A 27,247-nucleotide genomic window follows, 5' to 3' on the forward strand; every position below is an offset into this window, starting at 1 on the left:
CAAAAGTCACTTGGGTATGTCCAACTTTTTGTGATCCCATGGACTATAGCCCACCAGGCTCCTGTGTCCATGGAATTCTCCAGGCAAGAATACTGGAGTGGGTAGCCATTCCCTTCTCCAGGGAATCTTCCCAACCCAGGGATCGAACCCAGCTTTCCTGCATTGCAGGCAGATTCTTTACCATCTGAGTCACCAGGGAGGCTAGAAATAGATAATACTTCTAAATATGGTATATATGAATCCTAAGAGAAAAGGACACATGTAGCAGAGATTGTTAGTGTTTTTACCTGATATTCATTTTCCCTTTCTTGTTTAAAAAATTACAATTACATTCTAAGCAAAGGTTCATGGTTCATAACCTCCTTTGCAAATGGAATTGCTAATGATAAATAAAGGGGCAGATACTGGATGGGTTTTCTTGACCTTAAAGTGGACTATCCCAGGCTAGAGATGATCCTTTTATCTTCCCTCCTCTTCATTTCCTCTTTTTTCTTGCTTTCAGCACAGACATCATTACGGGAACTCCAGCAACCACTGTGTAGACCATGAAAAGATCTTGATGAAAGCTCCAGATTTCTGATGAAGCAGAAAGCTAGAGAGAATATGCCTTCCCGAAGATTGTGATGCTGTCATACTTCTAGTATTTGTCTTTTGAAGAGTAAGATAAGTAAGTCTCAATTCTTTCTAATGGTGAGGTTAATTTGAAGTTTTATTTTTATATGGATCAAATTTAATTCAAAAAGCACCTATAAAGAAATAGGATTAAAAATACTCAGCTAGTAAGTTCAGATAAGAGTCAAGAAATTGATCTGAACACAGGAGAGCCTAAGACATCACTACTATCACTAGAAAGTATTAACACCACTTCTCCCCTATGTAATTATACTTTTCAGCCTCCCCTACAGAACCATAACTCTTCACTAAGGATAGCTTAGGACTTGTTGAATACATCACCTTTCAAATGTAGCTATCTGTTATTGACATCTATAACTATCAAGCCAACTTTTCCAAGGAGAACAACTAAAAATTGCAGATATATTTTTCTTAATCAAAGGTATAAAACTGCTGTCAGTGCAACCTGGATTCAAGGACGAACATCTCAAAGAAGCAGAAAGCACATTTGGGTGAGCCTGGTGATTCACTACTTTTCCCTTAGAGACATTTGTGTCTATGAGCCAAGTGGCTGATTTTTGTTTGCAACTTCCGGGTTCCTGAGGTGAAATTGAAGCTGGCCCCCTTACACAGAGGGTAAGCAGAGACTGAAGAAGGAGGCAAACCACTCCAGATTGGCAGGTAGCAGATTTAATAAACAAGGGAACTTACATACAAGGCTTGTCTTGGGCAGCTACAAAATGAGATCTCTGCCAGAATCTGAAAAGTTTACAGAGGCTTTATTGAGCTGGTTACATATCAGTCCAGATGGTCTCAGCAACACCGTACTCTCTGAACATTGCATCCTTGAAACAGCTTTGGCTATGGGAATAGTGGATGGAAGGTGCTTTCCAAGGACAGGGGAGAAGGTAAGGAGACTCTGATGGCCAGATCCAGCTCACAGGTCAACCGGTGGTCAAGTCCTCTTGTTGACCTCCAATGACTGAATGGCCAAGCAGGAAGAAAGGACTAAAAGGTTAGGCATCAGAGCAAACTTTCAGCAACCTCTGTTTGATGGGAAAACCAAAATTGAAGTTCAGAGCTGTCCAAATATAAGGGTTCTGGTGACCATTTCAGGCATTCTGTTGGAGTCCCTTATAGGATGAAAGCCTAGATGTAAGAGCAGACTGAAAATTGTGCAACTCTCTCCAGGATTAAAACTGAGTTTCAAACCAATTCATGCTAGATTCAATTAAGGTCATCTAAATCTTGCATTTTGATAAATTAAAGACTATCTAAATTAATGATGAGACATATCATATTCATAGATTGTGAGACTCAGTGTTACAAGGCTGTCAGTTCTGTCCCAAATTGATCTGTAGATTGAGTGTGATCCCAGTCAACAATCCAGCAGGCTTTTAGTGGGAAGCAACCACTGCTTGTAAAAGTTTTACGGAAATGTGAAAAATTAAGAATAGCCAAGATTGTTTCAACAAAGAACAAAATTGAGCTACTAGAGATAGAGTGATGAGAAAAGCAATGAGGTCCCTGACACTACAGGGTCCACAGTCCTACGGGAACATTAGAATATAAGCATTCCTTTTTCTTTTTTTTCCCCCAAAAGAAAAGCATAGGATATAGGAGAAATCCAACCTAGTTTAGGGAGCCTACCTGGAAAAGGGTCTTTAATGTGAATGCTTGAGGGTGAAGAGTAGTTATCTAGGAGAATAGGAAAGGTAAGAACATTGTAAGAGAGGGAGACAATGGTGATAGTTCCCTGAAAAAGAGAGATGGCTTACAAAATGTAGGAGGAGAGGTTGGGGGTTATGGGGGCTAGCATGAAGGTTGGAAAAGGATGACAATAGGTATGCAAGCAGACACTAAAACTCAGTCGGCCTTACAGGGTGTGGGAAATAATTTGTGCTAAAAGTCAATATTTTAAGGGATTCTCCTCAGCCAAGAAATACAGATATAGAATTTGCATTATTGAAAGACTTCAAACTGTAATTCTATCTGCAGAGGGGAAGCTCAAATAGAAAAGTTGGGAGAGAAACTAGCAGTGTTTTCCTAGAAAAGTTCAGGAGAGAAATGCAGCTGTTTATCATGGTGGCGCTAGTAGTAAAGAGCCTGCTTGCCAACACACAAGATGTAAGAGATGCAAGTTCAATCCTTGGGTTGGAAAGATTCCCTGGAGAAGGGCATGGTAACCCACTCTAGTATTCTTGCCTGGAGAATCCCATGGACAGAGGAGTCTGACGGGCTACAGTCCATAGGGTCACAAGGAGTCAGACACTTCTGAAATGACTTAGCACACAGCATGAATAGTGGTAGTGAAGAGTAAATGGAATCAAGACTAAGACACATGTATATGGTACTAATAAACTCCAATACATCATTGTTAAATGTTGGGAGAGAGAAGTATTGATTTATGGGCTTTGGAATATTAGGAAAGAAAGAAGGGAGAAAGGAAGGTAGGAGGAAAGAAGTGAGGGAGAAAAGGGAATTCAGAATCCAGAATATCTTTGAGGTATGCCAGCAAAAAGGAGGAGGAGGAATGAAAATTCCAAAACACCAAGCCAAATGAAAGGTTTATAGACAGAGATTGAAACAGTAATATAAAATTTTGTTACAAGTCAAAATACAATCTTCATACTGTTTAGACAAGGTTACGGGTCATTTTAGCACAATCTACGTGGTTAATATCTCTGGAAGCATCGGTAAATTTAATGATAAGTATTTAAGTCTTAATGATATGCATTAACAATTCAACAGATAATTAAAAATAATATATAGATATATTTTAAATTGGTTTTGTGATATTTTTACAAGGACATTCCATTTCTAAACTATGCAATTCTTATTTAGGAGGCTGTTGTAATTATTTTGTTCCTGGATACACACTTTGGAGAGTATGCAACACAAACTCTAAAGTTTGTAAGATGATGAGAAAGAAATTTATGTTAAAACCTACCATACATAATCCACAGTAAATGAGACACATGATAAAAAGTTAAATTTATATATTGTAAAAAATTATGAGAGGATTCATTTGATTTATAATAAAGAGCTGAAAGTTTTATTTCATTTTGTTTTACTTAAGAACAACTGTCTCCATCACCAGAATAATTTTATTTGTAGGTAGAAATCATCACTGTGTGAATTCGGAGGTGATGGAAAACTAAATATGCATCCAATTTCTATCATCTATTAATTTCTGTCACATTGAACGAGACATTCATGCCTATTCTAGTCTGTTTTCACCTCTACAAGATGAGTTTCATCAAGAGATAAAAAGAACAGAAATAAAAGTATTCAATGTATTAAAACATTACATAGAAATGTTATACAAATATTACCATATTGTTCCTAGCTATGACATTGCCTCAAGTCCCAAGCTAAGGGTCATTTTCTTGTTTTGCAATTGTTCTCAATCTTGATATTTCTTATGAACATTCTGGGTTTTGAACCTCAATAGATCTAAGTTTACAACATGTTTAGAGAATGAATTTGATGACAATCAGTGGTTTATTTCAGGTGTAAAGTGATGAGTCAAAGGAATATAGGACTGTTATGTAATAGGCTCGAGACATCTGTTACTAGGTGACATGAAACATTCAGAAGGAAAAAGGTCTGGAACTGGAGGAGAGGAGGGAAGATGAGTTCCACAGGGCAATGTTTAATTTGTCATCATTAAATCTGAGGTAGTGGCAATCTTGGCTGTGGATGGGATGGCTCAGTATAGAACGCAGAGCAACAGGAAGAGGGCCAAGGACTCGGAGGAACTAAGGGAGCACAGAGACTCAGGGAGAGAAATAAACCAGAGCTCCAGTTGAACCACATTCCAACAAACAGTACTGTCAGAAGAAACAGAGGCAAAAGCAAAACCAAGATAAAAGCAAAGAGAAAAGGATATATGATTACCAGCATATTTCTCACCAGCTAGTCACAGACCCCTTTTCTCCCACAGTTCTTGGGTCACCTCCTTTTAGTTGTCAAGGTGTCCTAGAGCAGAGGTCATCTCCATTTTTCCAAATTCTGCTGGAGAAACCTGTCATTAGTGGCTCCTTACCAAAGACATTTATGACAAATAGGTAGAGGGTGACTAACTTGGAAGCAAATAAGCTTCAACTTAAGTCTCTCCTTCTATGAGCACTTTTCTAAGGCCTTGAGGCTATTTTAGTATTCATAAATGTGCATTATTTTCTCCCAAAGAAAATACAGCCCCAAACCAGGGTCCATCCCTGCACACAGGATAAATTCACACATCTTTCATTTGGAAGGAACTTTGAAGGTCATATGTGTCCTCTAAACTTACAGAAATCTCACTGCCAACAGTACTTAGAAATCGTCATCTAAAGGAGGTGAACTGCTAACTGTGTTTGGATCTGGCTCTGTCACTTGTCCAGTTTCCCCATCTCTAAAAGGGCAATAATATGAATTTCCTGAAAAAGGAAGTTGTCAAAATAAATTAGACGTTCATAGCAACTTACCTAGCACAAAGGTGAGGTTCAGGAGTGATTATTACTATTATTGCTCTGTAGCGGAATATTTCCAGAGATTAAAATCTCACCACTTCTTTAGGACAGATGAACAATTTATCGAGGTTAACCTAGGTCTTCCGTATCATGGGCTGGAGCCCATATCCCCATAACTTCCTTTAGAACCACACAATCTGTTTACTTTTTCTTCAAAAGTTTAAAAGAACCATTCATGTACTCTAAGCCTTCTAAGAAGAGCGATGTTCTTTATTAATTGACATGTCTTAAAATATATAAAGCATAGCCTAGTGTTTAGCATTTAGCAAAATTAAATGAGCCCTTTAAAGTAAGTGAATGAGTAAGTGGGAAAAAACAATGAAAGTGTTAGTTGTGTCTGACTCTTTGCGACCCCATGGACTGTAGCCTGCCAGACTCCTCTGTCCATGAAATTCTCCAAGCAAGAATACTGGAGTGGGTTGCCATGCCCTTCTCCAGGAGATCTTCCTGACCCAGGGATCAAACCCAGGTCTCCAGTATTGCAGGCAGATTCTTTACTACCTGAGTCACCAGGAAAGACCAAGTGAATGAGTAAGGGAAAGCATAAAAAAAGAAAACAAATCTCTATCATTCTATCCTGGTTTTCACTTCTTAAAATCTGATGGACTAATTCTGAAGAATCAAAACTATTCTGTAAGGACTTCCCTGCTGGTCCAGTGGTTATGAGTCCGTCTTGCAATGCAGGCAACATGGCTTCAATCCCTGTTTGGACAACTAAGTTCCCACATGCTGCGGGGAAACCAAGCCCGTGAGCCGCAACTAGAGTACATGTGCTCCAACTAAGACCTAACACGGTTATATATATATATATATTTTTTTTTTTTTTTAATTTAGGGGGCAATAATCTGTTCTGTACAAAACAGAATGCAAAGGAATTATTGTCTCAGATAATCAAATTACTATTTTTATTCTCTTGACTCAAAGAAAGTTGTACAAGTTTTTACAAAATTTGGGTAAATACTAACGAGTGCACTTGTTGGATCATTTAGTGAGAGTATATTTTGTTTTGTAAGAAACTGCCAAAATATCTTCCAAAGTGGCTTATCATTTGCATTATTTCCAGTAATGAATGAGAGTTCTTTTGCTCCACATCCTTGTCAGCATTTGGTGTTCCAGATTTGTGCCATTCTAATAGGCATATAGTGGTATCTCACAGTTGTTTTAATTTTCATTTTCATGTGAGAGAAGGCAATGGCAACCCACTCCATTACTCTTGCCTGGAAAATCCCATGGATGGAGGAGCCTGGTAGGCTGCAGTCCATGGGGTCGCTAAGAGTAGGACACGACTGAGTGACTTCACTTTCACTTTTCACTTTCATGCATTGGAAAAGGAAATGGCAACCCACTCCAGTGTTCTTGCCTGGAGAATCCCAGGGGCGGAGGAGCCTGGTGGGCTGCCATCTATGGGGTTGCATAGAGTTGGACACGACTGAAGTGACTTAGCAGCAGCAGCAGCAGGTGTCTGTTAAGGTTTTGGGCCCATTTTTAAATAGGATTGTTTGTTTCCTTATTAAGTTTTAAGAGTTCTTTGTATATTTTGCTCAGCAGTGGCCACAGGACTGGAAAAGGAGAGTTTTCATTCCAACCCAAAGAAAGGCAATGCCAAAGAATGCTCAAACTACCACACAATTGCACTCATCTCACACGCTAGTAAAGTAATGCTCAAAATTCTCCAAGCCAGGCTTCAGCAGTACGTGAACCGTAAACTTCCAGATGTTCAAGCTAGTTTTAGAAAAGGCAGAGGAACCAGAAATCAAATTGCCAACATCCGCTGGAAGCAAGAGAGTTCCAGAAAAACATCTATTTCTGCTTTATTGACTATGCCAAAGCCTTTGACTGGGTGGATCACAATAAACTGTGGAAAATTCTGAAAGAGATGGGAATACCAGACCACCTGACTTGCCTCTTGAGAAACCTATATGCAGGTCAGGAAGCAACAGTTAGAACTGGACATGGAACAACAGACTGGTTCCAAATAGGAAAAGGAGTACGTCAAGGCTGTATATTGTCACCCTGCTTATTTAACTTCTATGCAGAGTACATCATGAGAAACGCTGGGCTGGAAGAAGCACAAGCTGGAATCAAGATTGCTGGGAGAAATATCAATAACCTCAGACATGCAGATGACACCACCCTTATGGCAGAAAGTGAAGAGGAACTAAAAAGCCTCTTGATGAAAGTGAAAGAGGAGAGTGAAAAAGTTGGCTTAAAGCTCAACATTCAGAAAAGGAAGATCATGGCATCTGGTCCCATCACTTCATGGGAAATAGATGGGGAAACAGTGAAAACAGTGTCAGACTTTATTTTTGGGGGCTCCAAAATCACTGCAGATGGTGATTGCAGCCATGAAATTAAAAGACGCTTACTCCTTGGAAGGAAAGTTATGACCAACCTAGATAGCATATTCAAAAGCAGAGACATTACTTAGCCAACAAAGGTCCGTCTAGTCAAGGCTATGGTTTTTCCTGTGGTCATGTATGAATGTGATGGACTGTGAAGAAAGCTGAGTGCCGATGAATTGATGCTTTTGAACTGTGGTGTTGGAGAAGACTCTTGAGAGTCCCTTGGACTACCTGTCCATTCTGAAGATCAGCCCTGGGATTTCTTTGGAAGGAATGATGCTAAAGCTGAAACTCCAGTACTTTGGCCACCTCATGTGAAGAGTTGACTCATTGGAAAAGACTCTGATGCTGGGAGGGATTGGGGGCAGGAGGAGAAGGAGATAACAGAGGATGAGATGGCTGGATGGCATCACCAACTCGATGGACGTGAGTCTGAGTGAACTCCGGGAGTTGGTGATGGACAGGGAGGCCTGGAGTGCTGCAATTCATGGGGTCGCAAAGAGTTGGACAGGAATGAACGACTGAACTGAACTGTATATTTTTCATTAATGGTCCTTTTTATCGATGTGTCTTTTGAAAATATTTTCTCCTAGTCTGTTCTCATTCTTTTGACATTGCTTTTCACAGAGTAGAAAATTTTAATTTTAATATAATTTTCAGTGATTTCTGTCACAAATCATGCCTTTGATGTTATACCTAAAACTCATTGCCATATTCAAGGGCATTGAAGTTTTCTCCTATGTTATCTTCTTGGAGCTTTACAGTTTCGCATTTTACATTTAGATCTGTGACCCATTTTGAGTTAATTATTGTGAAGAATGTAAGGTTTTTGTCTAGATTCAAGTTTTTGCATGATGGAAGTACAGGTGTTCCAGAACCATTTATTGGGAACACTATCTCCTTTCCATTGTACTGCCTTTGTTCTTTATCAAAAATTAATTAGCTGTATTTTTCAGGGCCTATCACTGGGCTTTGTATTCTGTGCCACTGATCTATTTTTCTATATTTTCACAGTTACCATACTGTCTTGATTACACAGCTTTATAATAAGTCTTGAACTTGGGCAATGTCAGCCCTCAACTTTGCTCTTTTCCTTCAATACTGCATTGGCTATTCTGGGTCCACAGTTTCTTCCTATGAACTTTAAAATCTGTTTCAGTCGTTTGCTTTTCCTTCTGACAATTCCACAGTTTCCTGATTACTGTAGCTTTGAAATCCGGTAGTAAACCTGAAAGTTCCTTTTTAAAATTCCTCAACACTGTTTTAGCTACTCTAGTTCCTATGCATTTACCTAAAAATTTTAAAATCAACCTTGTTAATTTATAGACAATGTAAGGATTTTGACTAGGATCACACTGGAACTATAGACCTGTTCGAACAGATTCAACATCTTAGTGTTTAGTATTTCCATGGTAGAAATTTTCCATCTTTTATTTTTGACCTTTCTATATTCTTATGTTTAAAGTATGTTTCTTGTAAACAACAAATGGTTTTTTTATCCATTCTGAAATTATTTGTCTTTTTAAAGGCCATTTATATTTGATATAACTAATAATACATTTGAGTTTTCTATCTTGCTCTTGTTTTCTATTTACCTCATCTGTTCTTTGTTCATTCATTCTTCCTTTCCTGCCTTTCTCACATCAATCAACTGTTGTTGACAATTCAATTTTATCTTCTCTATTACCTTCTTTTGTATACCTATAGTATCATTCTTCCACTGGTTACACTAAAAGAGAATCACCCTTAATACTCTATATCTTAAATCACTACCAAATGCAAAAACAGTATTTTAATCTTTCCACATAATGGTTATTGCTATTATATGTTTGACTTCAATATACATTTTAAACCCCACAGATAGTCTTATTATTTATACTTTAAACAGTCTTTCGATCTTGTCATACATTTACCTTGTCTGGAGCTGTTTATTTTTGCTTATACTGCTGTGATTTATTCCAGAATCACTTTCCTTTACCTTGAAGAATATCCTTGTAGTTTATGGCCAGCTTGCAGTGAATTCTCTTAGCTTTCGTCTGAGTGTATCATTTCCTACCTTCAATTTTAACTTTTTTTCCAGTGGATCTAGAATTCTAGCTTGATGGATTTTTTTGTTCCTTTCAGTACCTTAAAGTGTCTTTCTATTATCTTTTGGCTTCCATGATTTTCTGCTGAAGTCAGTGTTCATTCATATTGTTCCTCCAAAGGTGACATTTTTTTTTCTTCTGGCTGGTATAAATATTTTCTTTTTATCTTTGGTTTTCAGCAACTTGAATCTTACTGACCTAGTTGAGGTTTTCTTTGCTTTGGGTTCACTGAACTTCTTGAATTTCTGGGTTGACATCTTTCATCAAATATGGAAAGTTCTCATGCATCATTTCTTTGAATATTGCTTCTGGCCCTCCTTCCTCTTTCCTGCTCGTCTCTGTGGACTTATGTTTGACATCATCAGCCCTATCTTCTTTTGTGTCCAAGTGCCTAGTTACTTCCTGATTTAGCAGTCCAAAGAGTTCATTTAATTCTTAATTGAATTCTTTTTCACAGAATGCAATAATGTACTGAAATTCTCTGAACTAATTTACTGCATTTCCAGGGTAGTATATTTAATATGTTATTTATGGTTATTTAAAAGTCCTTGACTATTAATTCCAGAACATTTCTTGGTCTCTGTCTATATTAAACGTATTATTGTTAATTGTCATCAAATAGTCTTTTCTTCTTTGCATGTCTGGTAAATTTTTATTGCATACCACCTTTTTGTAAGAGTTCTAGCTTTGGTGTTCTTCCTCAAATGAATTCTGAGCTTTGCTCTAGCAGATAACTTGTTTGTGGATCATCTTAATCCTGCAAGTGCCTAGTTTTAATTTTATTAGGGCGAATTTATTTTGGTTTTATTCATTTTCCTAGGGCATTATTTGTATGGCTCCCCTGGTGGTTCAGACAGTAAAGAATCTGCGGGCAATCCGGGAGACCCAGGTTCGATCCCTGGGATGGGAAGATCCCCTGGAGAAGGAAATGGCAACCCACTCCAGTATTCTTGCCTGGAGAATCCCACGAACAGAGGAGCCTGGTGGGCTACAGTTCATGGGATCGCAAAGAGTCAGAGATGACTGGGTGACTAACACACACACACACACACACACACACACACACACACACACACACACACACACACCACATGGCATTATTTGCACACTTAGTAACCTTCAGGAGGGTCTCAATCAAATGTCTAATTTGTTTACCAAAGTCCATTCTGGCTGAGTCCCAACTTAAATCTCTCTCCAGAATTGTGATTTACATGATCTCAAATTTCCACTTCTCAGCCACTATACTGTATCAGGGCTCCAGAATCTTGCCCCTGGGACTATGCAGCATGGGCATTCAGCTAAGGAACTCTCGGGAATTTCCACAGAGACTTGTGGGGTTTTCTCTCCGTGGCCCTCTCTCTGCCAGATGATTTCTCTGGTGCCCTTAAGTTACCTTTGCAGCTCCAAGCTTTTGAGCTGCATGTCCGCTGCCTGGTGAAACTCCCTGCTTTGTCTCAGCCACCCAGTACTTACTTCTATTGGAAAAAAAATGGCCCCAAGGGAAATATCTGTGTGCATGGGCTCCTCCCTTGCCTTCTCTGACTCAAACATTGTAGCCACCCCGACTTTGGCTGCTGTTAATAACTGAAAATGTAGTGTTATATATTTTGTCCAGGTTTTGTAGTTATTTCATGATAGAAGTGTTTAAGTGTGCTATTGGCTATCTATCTTGTCCATATCCAAAGTCCTGTCTAATAATTGCATGAATGAATAAATCTTATGCTCACCCTGTTCTTTTTAAAAACAAACATAAAATGCAGGATTTCAAAATATGTTTTAGTTTATCTCCTTTGTATTAGATCAACATCCAAAGTAAAGTACTCTTTGGGTTCTGATTTTGGCATCCTACAAGTTAGCACTGCCCCTCATAATTGTACTATTCTTAAATCTAACAAGTATCCCTTTTATATTTTTCTCTTAAATATAACTTGATAAATCTGCTGAACAGTAGGGCAGTAAGCTCAGAATCAAACATCTTACTCTGATCTAGCGAGAATCTACTTACTAAGATATTTGTGCCAATTCTGTCCCAACTGTTAGTTTTTAGTTTGTTCAATATTAATGTAAGTTTACATTAATGTAACTTACATTCATGTAAGTTTACCTTGTTCATAAAGATAATGGGAAGGTTGGCTGAAATTAGAAAACGCCCTATGTATGAGTATAAGGGCTATTTACAAAGTGAAACAAAGTTAACCTGGTAAGATAGTTTTACTACATGGTAATTGTTTTCCTATTCTTTTCTGACTACTGCCAAAAAATTCATTTTAGGATCTTCTCTGGAATATTGCCAGGAATCCATCTCTAACTTTATCATTGTATAGGTAACAGAATCTACTTTACAAAAATAGAACATTTCTATATGCCCATTTTTCTGGCCCTTTATCTGTCATTTATGGATTTACCAAATATTATCAAATAATTCCTGTTCCTACAGGCAAATAACAATTTTATGTGACAGGAAAGATACAGTAAATTTTAATTCATAATCCTCTTACTAACTATGTAATGGGCAATTTACTTTAACCTTTAAACTTCTGTCCTTTATTACATGGAGATAAAATGTTTGAAAATTTGCTTTGAAGATTAGGGAAATATATGAAGGCAACTATTATATATCCATCTGAGTTATCCAAACAAAATTGCATCTATATTAATACCATTGCCGCTGTAGTATTCTGCATATAATTCATCTGAGTTTGGATACTTGAACTAGTTTAAATAGCCTCGTATTTTCTCACTATCCTAATTGTCTCCATCAATGTTTAGTCCTTCCTCTCCTAAAGACAGCTCTGCCTAGAAGGGAGTACATAGCCTCAGAAAGGTATGTGTATATTTCTCTCTTTTCTTATTATTACTTATTTTCAAGAGACTTACCTTTTCCTGTTTATTGTCTTGCTCCAGACAGAATTAACAAAATCATTTTGCCCCTTTTAACATTGTTAATAAAACTTTAATTTCATGCTGTGCTCTTTTTTTCTTATTTCTTTCCAGTTACCGCTACTGATGGTCTTTGCCCTTTCTCGCGGGATTCTCCCATAATTTTTCCTTACCTACTCTAAAACACCCTTCGTCTTTGTGGTGCAGCCTCACTGACATCTTTGCCACTTTGAGATCTCTCCACTTGTTCATATTTAGTAGCTGAAAGTAGTAGAGTAAGAAACTCATTTTTCCCTCTCTTCCTCCTTTCATTTCCCCCCTTTCTGTACTTCACTCCCCTTCTTTCTTCTTAGCTTCTCATTCCTCTTGTTATGAAATTTAAAAGCCTGTTTAGCAAGATCCTAGTGTTTTTCTTACGTTAAAAAAGCGGTGTCTGTGTGCGCGCGCACCTGTGTCCTTTTCACACACGTTTGTCTCATTTACTCCCAAGGCGTAAACTTCGAGAGAAGGGAAAAGCCAGGAAGTCCTGTATTAGTACATTCCTCTGGATGAACAAACGCTCATCACATGTGAAAAAATAAATGCATCAGGCTGCTCTCTAGAGGAAGGTTTTCAACCGAGTCGTATATTGTACTGGAGCTGATGTTCTTTCATCAATAAGTTGTCCCCAAGAAATCTACTTCCTTCCAATCCTTCCAAGCAGTTCAAGCAAACCAATTTAGAAGAGAACACGACGAAACCAACTGACCGACTAAAATCTGTTCCTGAAGCACCGGAGGGGGGCACAATTAGGAGACAGTGTGTGGCCGCGCTGGGTGGGTGAGTCTCCCATCTCCTGGGAGCCCACCTGGGGAGAACGCTGGGCTCCTCCACAGCTGGGCGCTCTCGCCACCAACCCCACCCCCCTCTCCGCCCCACGCCAGGCGCAGCCGGCGGAGCGGAGCGAGCACGCGGGAGTCGAGCGCCACGCCAGCGGGGCAATTGGGCATGCTCAGAAGGCTGGCAGGTTTGGGTCTCACCCAGGCGGCTTGTGCATTACACCAGCTCGCAGCCCGGGGAGGAGGAGGAGGACCGGCGTGGGGGAGGAAGGGAAGGAGGAGCGGCCAGCAGTAGCCACGACCGCCACCACCAGGCAGAGGAAGAGTTAGTGAGGAGGGAAGACCTCCCACTTGAAGCGCCTGGCGTCTGCTTGTGGAGAAAGAGACTACGATAAAGGAGGGGACGGGAAGAAGAAGGCGGCAGGGAAAGAAGTGAAGGGGGAGATAGAGGGAGAAAGGACGTGAACTGAAAGGGCTAGAGCGCGCAGGGAGCCCCAGGCGCGGGGGCGGCAGTGCGGAGCCGGGAGCGCTGCCGCTTGGGCAGGTGCCGCGGCCGCTGCCCGGAGGCGGCATGTGACGCGCGGCCGCAGCTGCCCGCGGGCAGAGCGCTCTCGGACCCGGGAGCGCACATCGCGGGGCAAGTCGGTGCCATCCCGAATCCCCACGCTCCTCGTCAGTTCGCCTGGGCGGCGAGGGCTCTTCTGGAAAGACGAGTGATGAACCGAAGGGTGGCCCCGGGCTTGGGCGCTCAGTCCTAGGACACTCTCTTCCAGAACGCTGAGCGGGAGGCGACCAGCGCACAGTGGACCGGGCGCCTCCCGCGCTTCGGGGGATCGCGGACGACCGGCGCGGGACGGCCACCTGGAGCGCAGCGGCCAGGTAAGGACGACCTCCGCCAGCGCGGCGCTGGGCAAAGCGGGTGGCGGTGGCGGCTGACTGGGTTTCATGCCTTATCGCGTTGCAAAACGAGGAAAAAGTTTTCTGCGCGGGTAGGAAATGTCCTTTCTTTGGGGAGTTTAAAGAGGGTACTGGGGAGGGAGGAGACAGTTGGTCTGTCGATTTCGGGGGGAGAGCTTGAACCTGGGGAGCGCGGAATCTGGTGCGGAGTTGGAGTTCTAGGACCGGAGGTGGGGAACGCCGGGGTGACACCATGTGCGGGGAGAGCGACTGGAATAATAGGAGTGGTGGCCGGGGAAGAACCTGGGATGTCCGCCCCCACCCCGGCTCTCCTTCGCTTGGATTCTCTGTCCCCCGAATGCGGAATCCGAGGCAAGGTGTGTCCGGACAAGAGGAGCTTCTTGGCTTCGGTATGTGTGTGTGTGTGTGTGTGCGCGCGCTCGCGCGTTTGTTGTGTGTGTCGGTCCCTCTATTTGATTTCCTAACGCTTTTAAGAAGGCTAAAGCAGACACCTGCCACCCTCGCAGTGGGGCCGCTAGTTGAGATTGCATTTCGCTGAGAGCGAAGAGGCAGATGTGGCACTTAGTTTAACACCTGGGCGAAGGTGCAGAGCCCGGGTGCGAGTCTTTACAGATCCAGGGAGAGCCTGCGCTCGCGGAGCGCGGGCCGCTGAATTGCACCGGATCTCCTCTCTGGAACCCTCCCCCAGGGCAGCCTCCTTACAGCTGGGTTAATTTCTGTGTGATTTTTAAGCTGTGGGGGCTGGAGGAGGGTTGATTTCGAGCAGCAGAATTCACTTGTCTACTTCGCGCTTGTGCATGTTGGAATTGTGATCCTATTCGGCGTGTGTGCGACTCTCCTGGCACGCGGATTCGAAGTGGTAGATGAAGCAGAGGTTTGGGAATTGCATCCATATGGACAGATTTCAAAACGCAAACATTCGTTTGTCTGTAAGTGCTATTTGAACCTGTCCGATGGCTGTGAGGATATGCTTTCTTCCCGGTGTCCGTGTTTGCAGTGTAAAACGACGGCTGTCCTTAGGAGGTAAATGTATTTATCTAATCGTTTATGTTAAGGACACCGATTATTTCACTGTATGCTTTGCACAGACCTTTCTTTTCTCTCTCGGCCTCAGAATGCCAGCAAGCCAGCAATCCTCCATGTGAGGTCTTTCGGGGTCACGATTTGAAAAATAATCTGTGTGAAAAGTATGTCTGTGGGTTATGTAGTCCCAGATGATCTTATGTGGTGAGCTCAGTATATTGCATGAAGCATCCATCACTATTTTTTGTATTTAAAACAATGCCTCTGTATTTACTTATGAGGCCATACATGAAAACATACACTCAGAATGAGGAGAGCTGACCCTGGAACAAATCCATAAATATAGACAGGTTTGTGGTAGCAGCTTATTAATTAAAACAAAAGAAAACCCTGAGGTCTTTTTGTTCCAAATGTGGTGGGATAGACATGGCGTTGGGTGCACCCTCTGGTTATGGGAGCTGGTATTGCGGAGTATACATAGAACATGCCTGCCTCTCCAGCCTGCATTCAACATGCCACAGCGGTATGGTCTTTATCATATGTTCCTAGCACTGGATAGCCTATCTTTTGATTTTGTTTGCAATGGTTTGTCGCAATTAGCTTAATATGTAATTAGCTGTTGTTGAGCTAGAAAGCACAATAATTCTGAAATGTGTTTCCATATGGAAATATAACTTGAGTTTAAATTACTAATTTAAAATTAATTAATTCAGGTCTGATTTAGACTGTTTCTGTAGGCTTGGGAGGGTGCTATAAGATTGAATTTAATCTGAAAATAGTAGTATTGAAGTACTTATTTTTAAATAGAAACCAATATTTATTTCAGGATACTTGACATTTTAAAAAGAATATTGGAGAAAAAGTAGATTTTGAAAAGGATTTTTGATAATGTGTACTTTCACATGGAAAATTATGAGAAAAGTATAACTTGGGAAAAAGGAAAGTATGTTTATGGAATTGGTTAAGATTTAAAGAATGATTGAGAGTGTTACAATAATGAGTAGTTCTGCATTAAACCTACATTTAAACTTACTTAGGAAACTTTTTTTAAGTTTAGGCAAATGAGTGCATATACATTATTTTTCTTCCTGGGACAAAAGGTAAATGTATAACTTCAAAAATTTTATTTCTGAAGAGTATTTAGGCACACTGTAAAGTTCTTTAGGGTGTACTCTTTCATTTATCTTCCTTATAAAGACAAATGATTTATTTCCTTAAAAAAGAAATTTTGTTCATTATTTTAGGCTACACTGTGTGAAAACATGAACTTCTTTGCATGATATTTTAGCTTTCAATTACAGACAACCTGTTGAACATGAGCCCCCTCCCCCCCCAAAAAAAAAAATCACAGAACTAGAACTTCTTGAATCCATACCAGAAAACTGATTAAACAGAAAATTAAACTATCTGATTAAAAGCCAAGTTGCCTTATGTATTTGAACTTAAGAAAGTAATAGTTTTGTTCAAGTTTTTACCTAATATTTCCTCTATTATTCCCCAAGCCAACATGGCGTTCTTGCCTAATAAAGTTGTTAACATTGGCAAAATTAGTTGCTTACCCCTAAATGGCCTGGATGTTGTCAGTGTAACTATTAAGAAACTGGGTCTTGTTTGCAGTGCAGGGAAGTTTATGTAGAGAACAGCTGTGCTGTGGTGGCACTTCAGATAGGAGATGAATGAACTGTGACTCTCACAAAGCATACACCTCTGATCAGGATGCAGAGTGATGTGCCTGTCCTTCACTTATGAGACCTCATTTGATATCATAATGTATTGTGACTAACAGCATTATCCTCCCATTGTGGTTCTGAAGTATCAGTGAGTGACTGGAAATATTTTACACAATAAGTTGGTGAATTTAAAACACATCTGTCTTATCAAAGAATATCAAAAAGGCAAATGTGGCTTCAATTTAAAAAAAATCAAATCCCTCCACAGCTTTAAAAAATTAATCAGGATAATCAAACGTGTCTCCTGCTTAGTCCTCAAATGCAGTGCTTTTTAGGTGTGATGGCTGTGAAATGTTCCAAAAGATTTTTCATCTGTCAGTCCCATTTAGTCCAGTGGAATCCCTATCCTGGTTATTAGTCTTAACAGCACTTTGGGTTACAATTTCACCCTGAATGGAAAGCTTTAACTTTAGAGGGAAAATGTGAAGAGATCATTGAAGGAATTTTACAGGAGGCAAAGCTAGTCAAATTAGAAATTAATTTGTTTCTTGAATCGGACTGTCTGTATCTTCTCCATTAAGGAAGTGTTCCTTAATGTCAAAATCCAAGTAGTCTCTTTGAATCCTAAATCAGTCATCACTTCTTCTTCCATGGGCCCTTCACAGAAAGGTTGTACAGGTGCAAAAGGGACCCTTTTCCATGGTCAACTCAGCATCTGGAGGACCCTGAAAGTTACGTATCCTGGGCAGTACAGATCTGCATTTGCACTGTCCTCAAAGAAAGAAAGAAAGAGAGTTTTGTTGTGGTGAAGCTATTGCAAATGTTGAATCACAGTGGGCCACAGAAGGAAAAGCATGTTCCTTCTCCAGAGCATGTCTTTCCCAGTGCACAGGTGGAGATGGTCAGGTAGTGGTTGTGGAGTGGCTTTGTGGTTGGAAGGCACGATGCCTGTGCACGTGCTTTCTGATCGGTCTCTAAAGCACTATGAAACGCAGTGCATGTTTTGGATGCATACCTTCTTTAATATTCCTTCGCCTGGAGCCCAGAGAGCCAGTTTGTAGGTGTCCCCCTGGCTCCGTAGTTGGCTGCTGTGTGTTCCTTTTTGTCCAGAAGTTTGGGCGGCTTGCAGACTCCCCTGCCTCTGGCAGGCTCTCCCCTTCAGGCTGGCTGTTTTTATTCTCCCACCTGTTGGAACTTCCTGCTCACAGGCTCCTGAAGGCCAAGTTCTCTGGCTGGCGTGCACCTTCTCAGACTTCCTCTGCGGCTTGCCACATGGACACAGGACCCAGGACCTACTGGCAATGACAGCAAGCAGGCAGGAGGGGTATTTGAGCCACTGCCATCTTCTTACCAGTTGTGCCAGCTCATCCTGAAGCCAGCCAGAATGAACATTTTGAGGAGAAACAATGGTGGAAGAAACCCATTTCCATGGTAGCTGGCAGACACACTATGGGCTTTGAGCTCTTGTCTTCCCCACCCCTGCTCTGGGGTCTGGCCTTCCGGATTCATCAACCAGTGCAACCCACAGAAGAGGGAAGTCTGAGATGGGTTTACCTGCCGTGACCCTAGTGAACTCTACTGATTCCCATGCCTAGCTAGCTTCAGTTTGTGCATCTCTTATTGTATTTGCCATTTCGCAGGACTGAACTTCTCCCCTGTATTCAGTTTGCCTTTGTAGGACTGAAGACATTTTGGAAAGATTAGCATGACCTTGACAATTAATCTCCCTCTTTCCAAGACCTTCTGCCCAGAAGCAGCAGTCCAGTCCTTCTCTTGCCAGTCCCTGCCGCACCCCTAAAGTGGACAGACCCCTGGGCCTGAGGCACAGCCCACCTTGTGACTCTGTATCATTTCTGCCTGGAGACTTGTGCTGCCAAGTTCTACTTGACAGATCTCCTTGTGTGTCATTGTTGGCAGGATCAAATCTCTGTTCTCCATACTCCTCCTGGCCACTGTAATTTGAGTTGTTGACTCTCACTGCAGAATTAATCCTTCATTAGGTCATTTGTTCTAGCCTAGCCCGTGCTTACTTCCTGTCCCCAGTGTTCCCTTGAAATCCGCACACCAGCTGAGCCATGACATATCCTACCTTCAGTCACCTCTATTGCAGGAAGTGGAGTTTGTCTAGACATCCTGGGTTGAGCAGGATATCCTCCAGTAACTACTGTTCAGGTCAAATTCAGGTGAGGTTAAACCAGAGTAAAATATCACCAGCCGGTTTCAGAGAGGAAGGGGCTGCCAGATGTCTCTTGTGAAGACTGTGCATTTATGATTATGTGGTGCTTTGATGGTCTCCTAAGGAAGCCTTCTCATCGATCATAGGTAACTATGGCCATGATCATTAGATTCACTCAAAAATATCCTGTCAGTAAGCTCTGGGAAAAGGGATCTGCTGACAACCTTTGTCAGTATTTTTGTATGTATTACTCCAGAGCAGATTACCTCATTAGAACTGGCTCTGGGACCCAGTCTGAAGAGAAACCTAGTTCCTGCTTATATACGTACCATGTTTTGCCCACTGCTGTTTGAAGTTTCATCCAGCAACCTCTCACCTTCAATGTATCCCAGTCTAGTGGTATTGTGTAGACTCCAAGAATCCATATAAATTTCAAGTGTCACTACGTTCTGTGTATCTACATATCTATTTTTATCTCTATATTTCTAAATATCTCTATTTCTACATCTTTGTATCTATGTACAATCATTTTAGAGGATTATTGAGCCCAGTAGTTTTTGGTGATTTTCATCTTTTTTTGAGTTCAGCTGTCATGTGCAAAAGCACAACTGTCATGCAGAGATCCCTCAAATCAATTGCACCAGAAAGAAATTCTCATACATGCTGCATGCTTAGTCACTCAGTCATGTCAGAAAGAAATTCTCATACATGCTGCATGCTTAGTCACTCAGTCATGTCCTACTCTTTGCCACCCTATCCACTGTAGCCCACCAGGCTTCTCTGTCCATGGAATTCTCCAGGCAAGAACACTGGAGTAGGTTGCCATTTCCTCCTCTAGGGAATCTTCCCGATCCAGGGATTGAACCCGTGTCTCCTGTGTCTCCTTCACTGGCAGGCAGACTTTTTACCTCTGAAGCCACTGGGGAAGTCCCTCTTATACATAATATGGAAGCAAAGAGTCTTATGTGTTCCTTGCCTGTGATTTCTCACATACATGATAATACCTGCCACATGTCTTACCTGGTGGGAAGGGAGCCCTGAAGGGAAACTGGCATTGCCACAAGGTTCCTTTACCTGGGGTCCTCCCATCTTCCCTTTTAACCCCCAAACCCTCCTCGTCATACAGGAAGCAACCACCCTTTTTCAGCTTTCCTTGGATGTGGCTATTATTCTGCTTTCCCTGGGATAAATTATTTTCAATCCCTCAGTTCATTTGATAATAAGAAACTAAAGACTTATCTGAGCAACTGGAGGTCATGTATCTTTGCTCTGAATTCTGGTTTTCTCAGTATTTTTAATATTAAAGTTGACAGTCAAGGGTAACCCAAGTATTTATGATTCTCTCTGAGAAAGTTAAGTTCATGAGAGTGTTTAACAAGTACATTTCAATAGTTACTTGCTTGAATAGAATGAGTGTGTCTCTGTGTCTGTCTCTATCAGGCATCTGTCTACCTACCTAGCTACCATCTCTTCTTTTCATTTACACACAGGGGTGCATATTCCTGTGGTAAGTTCCCTGTCAGTGTTCTCTAACATACTGGGTATGGTGGACATTGTTTTTCTGGAAGCTCAGGAGGGTGAGTCAGGGACTCCACCTTCCGGGAGCAGGTGATCACTATGAGGTGACAGCAGCTCAAGAAATCTCAGAGCAGGAAGGTAATGTTCGACATTGTATTCATTCCCTAGGGCTTTAAACAACACAAATGCACTGTCTCATAATTCTAGAGACCAGGAGTCTGAAATTAAGGTTTTGGCAAACACACTCCCTCTAAAGTCCCCAGGGGAGAACCTGTACTTGCTTTCTGCAGCTTCAGGCATCTGTCTGCATTCCCTGACTTGTGACTGCCTCTAGTCTCTGCCCTGGAGTCAGATTGTCTCCTCTCTTTCAGTCTATGTGTCTCCTCCCCTGTGCATCCATCTTATAAAGATACGTGTGATTGCATTCAGGGCTCACTCAGAAAATCCAAGACCAGCTCCTCCTTTCAAGAGCCTTAGCTTTACCACACCTTTACCATATTAGGCCATATTCACAGATTTGGGGGATTAGGATGTGGGCAGACATATCTTTTGGGAGACTGTCATTTGGCTCACAACAGAAGTCATCAGTGAAGAGCATTCTACTTTATGACTCCCCATTGGTGATCATCCAACTGTGTAGTTTGTACAATTTGAGAAATTAACACTCGTAATGCACTTCATTCCATTTTCGGAGAGCAGGGAGAGGCAGAACCTCCTTTTAACTGAGCCAGAAATCCAATTCCTCCTCACTGTGCTTGTTGGCCTTCCTAATCATTCTGAGAGTTATGATGAGAATACCTCTGATCTTTCTTCCATAAGAAAATCTTTAAAGTTCAACGGCTTAAAGTTAAGTCAACCTAGTCCTTTGCACCCCTTCTAAATTTTCATGTTCATCCCTAACCTTTTCATTTATACTCGATGAGTAGCATCCACATGTCTTTAATTTTTACCAATTTCTGACTCTGTTTGTTCTGTGACTTCCATCTTCACCAGATTCACAGAAATGACTTAGCCAAAAATGACCTGTCCCCTGTTAGTCACAAAACAAGAGGCCCTTTTCTGGGCTTCCCCTTTAATCTCTTAGCAACACCTTCAACCTCCCTTAATTTTCAAAGCATTGTACTTTGCTGATTCTCTTCCCCTCTGGTTCCTCTTTATCCTCCAAGCCTCCCTGCGTTGACTCCTGAGCAGCATGAGGTTCTCAAAGACTTTCTCCTCGGTTGACTGGCCTGCTTTTCCTGCTCCCCTTTCCTTTTGTGACTCCATTTATTGTCAAGGTTTCCAGTACTTTTCAATGTGGATCATCCATATCATCTCCAAGCCCAGTGTGGCTCCTGGAGGGGGCATTTCCATGAGCCTGATGGACAGTAGCCTTCATTTCTTCCCTCTTCACCACACTCCTTTGAGGTTTCCTGTTCCTGTGCATAGCGTCAGCATCCTATGGCTCCAAATTTTCTGAGTAATCTTGATTTACTCTCTTCCTTCACTTAGATACCAAATTGTAATAATTCAGCCAAATAATAGCTCAGCCTCTTGGCTTCTTTTCTTTCCCACTACCTACCTACTTAATTCATGGCTTTTCCAACTTTTATGTGCAGTCAGATCACGTGGGAATCTTGTGAAAAGGCAGATTCTGATTCAGGAGGTCTGGAGTGAGGGCCTGAGAGTCCCCTTTCCCAACAACTCCAGGTAATCAGGTGCAATCAGACCTTTATACCTTTCTGTTAGAGTCTCTGGGTTTTCCAGGTGATTTTATTGACTATATTGTCTTCAAATACACTTTAGAGATTACTTTTATTGAAGACCAAATCTGATCATTTTTTTCTCCTATCCTGATATGAGAAAAACTTCACTGATATCCTTTATGCTATCTATTGAATAGCAATGAAATCAGCTTCCAGCTAGCATTCCATATGGTCCACGGTTTGGATTTACATTAAATTCAGTCTCAAGTCTCAAGGTTACATTGACTTTACCCACCCTACTTGCTGTTGTGAATACCCTCTGCCATTTTCATGACTTTCTTATGTTCTCATGCTACTTGGAATCACTTTCTTCCACATCCTCATGGGTCCAAATTTTAGCAGTTTGTCAAGGACAAAGTGCTCGAAGTGACACTTTTCACTATGAATTGATCTTTTAGTAACTTTATCAGATTCTTGGTTTTACCACTGATCATATTCACTTATTTGTGTGTGATAGCTTACAGTGTGTCGGATTCCTGATCTCCCAGGAAGACTTAGTTTTGGGACCAGGGATCAGAGTTGATCACTCAAGAGCTTTTGTGTAGCAGAGTTTTATTAAAGTGAAAAAGGGACAGAGAAAGCTCCTGACATAGACATCAGAAGGGGGATGGAGAGTGCCCTGATTACTAGTCTTAGCAAGGGAATTATATACTTTTTAAATTGGTTATTACAATAAATCAAAAGAATGTCTCAAGGTTGTAAAGATCTTACTAGACCCACTCCCATAATATACATTCTAAAATAACAGGATTAGTTGGAAAGTTTTCAAGAAGGAAAAACTGTCCTCAAGCAGGATACATTGTTGTTATATAATCGTTAGTACAGAGTTAGAACTGAGTTGTTTGTTGTGTAATCATCAGTTCAGGGCTTAAAGAAAAAAAAAATGTTTTATGTGACTAAGACTAAGGAATGTGGAGAGAGAGGAAAAAAGGACATTTGTCCTTTCCTCCTTCTTGAGAATTTCAGACCCCTATCTCCTCCTCAAGAACCCCAGACCCTTCTCCCCTCCTTGGGGACCCCGGACTTCTTATCAACCTGCCTAGAAATTGACTCTCATGTGTGTGTATAAGTTGTTTCAAAGACTAGAGTGTGAAGTGCTTGAATGATGCCATGTTTCATTTGTCTAAAATGAAGTACTTATTACAGAGTCACACTCATAAATGCTCAATGTATGTATGAATATGCAAAATATCATTTTTCTGTTTTTCTTATTATAGAAGTAACATGGGTTACACCAAATTCAAACATGAAAGAAACATATTATGTGAAAACTAAAAGTTCATCATGATCCAGTGCCCCCAAAGCAACATTTGATGCATTCAGTTCAGTCAGTTCAGTTGCTCAGTCATGTCCTATTCTTTGCGACCCCATGGACTGCAGCACGCCTGGCTTCCCTGTCCATCACCAACTCCCAGAGCTTACTCAAACTCATGTCCATCGATTCGGTGATGCCATCCAATCATCTCATCCTCTGTCAGCTCCTTCTCCTCCTGCCTTCAATCTTTCCCAGTATCAGGGTCTTTTCCAGTGAGTCAGCTCTTCGCATCAGGTGGCCAAAGTATTAGAGCTTCAGCTTCAGCATCAGTCCTTCCAATGAATATTTGGAACTGATTTCCTTTAGGATTGACTGATTTGATCTTCTTGCTGTCCAAGGGACTCTCAGCATAATCCTCTTATATTTTTCTGTACACATCCTAACACTTACTTTATACAAAACTGGAATAATAATACACTTTTGTGAGCTGACTTTCAATATAAATCTACCTTCTTAATTTTTAATCTGCAATGTGTTCTAAATGATTGATTGATTTCATTGCATAAAAATCCATCCACTTAAAGTGGCCCAGCAATGTAGAAAAATGTTTGCTTTGAATTTCTGATTAGTTAAGCATGTCTGTATTCAGCACTTTCTCTGCCCCTAGAATTATAGTAGACACTTTGGATTTGTAAGAGTAACACAGAAATACTACCCCAAAAGACACAAGTTATGCCCCTGCCTTCAGGCTAATGTCAAATAATGGACTAATGGAGGCATGGTGGTGGTGGTTTAGTCGCTAAGTTGTGTCCGACTCTTGCAACCCCATGGACTGTAACCCACCAGGCTCCTCTGCCAATGGGATTTCCAAGGCAAGAGTACTAGAGTGGGTTGCCATTTCTTTCTCCAGGGGATCTTCCTGATCTAGGGATCAAACCCCCATCTCTTGTATTGGTAGGCGGGATTTTTATTGCTGAGCCACCAGGAAAGCACAGTGGACATATAGTGTTCACTCATTTTGTTGCTAGATTAAAGAAGACATGCAGTCTCAGATTTTATATTGAATTTTAACCTTTTATATTGAAATTTAAGATTCTGTATTATTTAGATCCATAAAGAATAGGTGTCTAATTTTTAATTCTGAAGATATTTTTATTGGTCTAACGCACATGTGTGTATGTATGTTTGTTTTTATTTCATGAGTGAATTTAAGTTTGGAATGAAAAACAGAAAACCATTAAAGACTTAACAAAATCTTGTATATTTAATAAAACCACAATCTAGGGAGAATTGGAGAAGGCAATGGTACCCCCCTCCAATACTCTTGCCTGGAAAATCCCATGGACAGAGGAGCCTGGTAGGCTGTAGTCCATGGGGTCGCTAAGAGTTGGATTCGACTGGACGACTTCACTTTCACTTTTCAGTTTCATGCATTGGAGAAAGAAATGGCAACCCACTCCAGTGTTCTTGCCTGGAGAATAACAGGGACGGGGGAGCCTGGTGGGCTGCCGTCTATGGGGTCACACAGAGTTGGACACGACTGAAGTGACTTAGCAGCAGCAGCAGCAGGGAGAATTAGACTGAACACCAACAGGGAGAATTATGGAGAAAAAATAAAGTGTATGATCTATGTCTTAGAATGCCAATAAGACACAGTGTAACACATCTGTTGAAAAAGAAATTTCTTTAGAAGTTTTCATCAATAGTCCCCTAAGAATTTTGAAGAGAGAAATCTTAATAATGATGAATGTTATTGCTACCCTATTTGTCACTTAAAAAAGTCAGTTTGTGGTAGAATTCTGGAAGATAATTTCCCTGGATAGTGGGAAAGCAGGTGTATGTTCAGGGAATCTATAGAGTTGTCAGCAGAGCTGGTTGTGTTTTATGAAGACATACTTAAAAGTCGAGTGCCAGACAGTAAGGGGAGAAAACTCTGAACCTATGTGAGATTTCTGCAGTCTGAATCAATGAAATTATATAAAGAAGATTTCTACATCTTATCAAGTGATTTACCCAAGGCCACAAAATTAATATGCTTGGATCTTTTGACTCTGTGTCTGGTTTTCTCTATCCTTTCATGTTAAGTCACTTCCCAGGAATCAACTCACCTCTTCTCACTTGACAGCCCTCTCTGTGATTTCAACTGCACTTAGAGCTTCCAGTATCAGTAGATGAATTCTGAAGAACAAAACTCTTCCCTTGGGCACTAGATTTCCATGCTGGCATCCTGCTGGACATTTCCATAAAGAGTATCAATCAGGTACCTGTAATGTTCCATTTGGACTTTGGAATCCATCATTTTTCTCCAAAATACACCATTCCTCCTGTTTTTCCTAACTTAATAAATTCCATCACAGTCATCCTAGAGTGGACTTCCTAGTGGCTCAGTGGTTAAAAAAAAAAAAAAAAAATCTGCCTGCCAATGCAGGAGATGTGCGTTCGGTCCCTGGGTTGGAAAGTTTCCCTGGAAGAGGAAATATCAACCCACTCCAGTATTCTTGCCTGGGAAAATCCCACAGACAGAGGAACCTGCTAGGCTACAGTCCATGGAATCCCAAAGAGTTGGATGCAACTGAGCATGCACGCATCCTAGGAGCTCAAACTTGAACCATTTTGATTCTTTATTTCCTATATACACTCCCTAAATCTTAATGGATTTCCCTGAACTGTCTCATCAGGTCCTTCCTTCCTGCACCACTTGCACTTCTCTGATACGGCTCTCTCCCACCACCCCCTTGCACAGCCCCAGTGGCCTCTGACTTGTCTTTCTACTTTGTTTGCTTTTATCTATTCTACAGGGAGATCAAAGTCATTTATAGTTTGACTCTCCGTAACTTTCTATCCTGTCTTCCTTCCGCCCTCTGCTGTGACTCTGTAGCCACACCAGCCTGCTTGAGGATCCTGGAATATGCCTGTTTTCCTGCCTCTAGGTTTCCATGGAGACCTTCCATACTTCTTAAAATGCGCTAGTCTAGGTTTGGCTGTAGTGGTCCTGCAGATATGAGGAGGCCTGCCCGCCTCCTCCAAGACAGTTCATCTTTTCATTCCCTCTGCACCTTGAGTGTAGTATTTTCCTGTATATTGTAACATTTGCCATACTTGTTTATACTAGAATAAATTATGCAAATATCAGAATTTTCCTTTAGATTTTGAGCTTCACATCAGGAGTCACCCATTATTTATTTCTCTGTCCCCCAGGACTTACACATTGTAAAATGGGGATGAGCAGCTTACCAAATTGAGTGATGGTTTACATCTCTGTCAGGGCAGAGATGTTTATGTTATGTTTTATTCATGATATATTCCAAAGGCCTAAAACAGTGCTTGGCAGTACTGTTCTTGTATGTGTTGTGAGTTCCTTCCTTTGGGTTGTGGGGTAGGAGAGAAATCTGAGATTTCAGTGTATTTTGATAATGACAAATTAGTTTACATGTTAATAAACACTAAGACGGTCTTGTTGAATATGATGCAGAATGTAATAAAATTATCCCAAGTCGGACTCAGAGTTTCACTTGCTTGAAGGGCTGTCTGCAAGGATATAATGGTTACACTGGTGATCCTAACATTTTGAGAGGCATGGTCCTTTCAGGTAACATCTAACAAATTAGGGCTCCTCTCACTGTCTAGTTCTAGTGGCCAGGACTTTCGAAGGAGTCATTTTTGTTGATCACTGGCTGCTGTAGGTAGCC

General features: G+C 41.1%; 1 protein-coding gene across 4 annotated transcripts in view; it reads left to right on the forward strand.

Moving 5' to 3' along the window:
* The first annotated feature begins 13,397 nt into the window (after positions 1-13,397).
* The window catches only part of CHRM3 (cholinergic receptor muscarinic 3), a 566,459-nt gene continuing 552,609 nt past the window's right edge, over positions 13,398-27,247 (forward strand). For 3 of the 4 annotated variants that reach the window (XM_027530596.1, XM_027530598.1, XM_027530599.1), the window contains exon 1: positions 13,398-14,132. The gene's annotated coding sequence lies outside the window, so the exon portion shown is untranslated. Of the gene's footprint in view, positions 14,133-14,902; positions 15,195-27,247 lie in introns of those variants that run through there. The other variant, XM_027530597.1, reaches the window with a different exon arrangement.

The sequence above is a fragment of the Bos indicus x Bos taurus genome, chromosome 28 (assembly GCF_003369695.1).
Source record: "Bos indicus x Bos taurus breed Angus x Brahman F1 hybrid chromosome 28, Bos_hybrid_MaternalHap_v2.0, whole genome shotgun sequence".
Taxonomy (NCBI): Eukaryota; Metazoa; Chordata; class Mammalia; order Artiodactyla; family Bovidae; genus Bos; species Bos indicus x Bos taurus.